A 1,365-nucleotide genomic window follows, 5' to 3' on the forward strand; every position below is an offset into this window, starting at 1 on the left:
TCAGAGCGGGGGTCCCCCGGGGCCTGTAGGTGGTGCAGGCGTCTTGCCTGTGACCTTGTTGGCACAGTCCAGCAAACAGTGTGAATATCCTCGGCGCAGGCAATGTGGGTTTTGATGACTGCCAGGTACTGAGGGTAGGTCAGGCTGTCAGACTGTACTGCGTCTGGCTTGGTGGCTGTGGACACCAGGGTTGGCGAATGCTTAGCACTGCCGCAGCTCTGGGACAAGCACTCGTGTGCTAGGCGCAGGCAGAGCTCTAACTGGTCACACAGTGCATAGAACTCCTCCAGGCACTTGTCAAAGCGTTGCATGGGTTCATCGCTGCTCTTTTGGCCATTGTCAATGTTCATGTTCTGAATCAAGTTCTGAGCCGCAACTTGCATTAATGTCTGTAGACTCTCTTTCAGCTGCGGGATGAGCATCTTGTAGCTCTGCACAGGGTCGAAGTCCTGTTGCTGTTGCTGCAGAAGCCCGCTCTGGGCAGGCCCTACCGGTTGTGCTGGCGGTTGCTGCTGCTGCTGCTGCGCACTTGGGCCACCAGCTGATCTCTGGCCGGATTCTCCAGCGGTTGAGGAAGTCACTAAGAGGGCTGCTGGGGCGCAGCCATCTTCTTCGATTAGCCCGCCAGAAATGCTTCTTTCTTTCTTTCTTTGAAAGTTTACAGACTTAGGGTTTCCAGTCATTCATTGTTGCACTTTTCTCCCTGCCCACCCCCTCCCCCACAAGTAACTTTTCTCCTTGATAAGTAAAGGAAAGACTCTTTCATTGCTATGCAATTCCTTCCCCCCAAGTCCACTGCACTGTGCAGCCTTTATTCTGGACTCCTGACATGGCAATAATACCTAATTATATATCCCTTTTAAACAGTTCTCTCCCTCATCTGTTGCAATGCAATATACATCATTCTTCCCCTTCTTCTCTGTCTTCCCTTAACCCCAATGTCAGTCCTGTTTTACAATAGTGGCCCTATGCAATATTTGTCCTTTTGTGACTGAGATATTTCACTCAGCATAATGTCCTCTAGGGTCATCCACTTAGCATAATATTTCATGAGTTCCTCGGTTTTAAGTGCTGCATATTCCATTGTGTGAATATACCAGAGCTTCTCTATTTATTCTTCTGTTGATGGGCACTTGAGTTGTTTCCAGCTCTTTGCTGTTGCAAACAAAGCCTCAATAAACATGGTTGTGCATATATCTGCTTGGGTAGTGGTTATGGTTTCTTTAGGGTAAATTCCCAGAAGTAGAATGGCTGGTTCAAATGGTATTTCTATTTGCAACCTTTTGAGAAAGTACCATAGATCTTTCCAAAGTGGTTGCACCATTTTACATTCCCACCAACAGTGAATAAGGGTTCCAGTTTCTC

At 48.0% G+C, this 1,365-nt stretch overlaps 1 pseudogene; it reads right to left on the minus strand.

The window, feature by feature from the left end:
- Positions 1 to 610, minus strand: LOC102865411 (annotated as a pseudogene).
- Positions 611 to 1,365: the final 755 nt, after the last annotated feature.

Source organism: Elephantulus edwardii, unplaced genomic scaffold (genome assembly GCF_000299155.1).
Source record: "Elephantulus edwardii isolate Elephantulus edwardi_28Jun2011 unplaced genomic scaffold, EleEdw1.0 scaffold00516, whole genome shotgun sequence".
Lineage (NCBI taxonomy): Eukaryota > Metazoa > Chordata > Mammalia > Macroscelidea > Macroscelididae > Elephantulus > Elephantulus edwardii.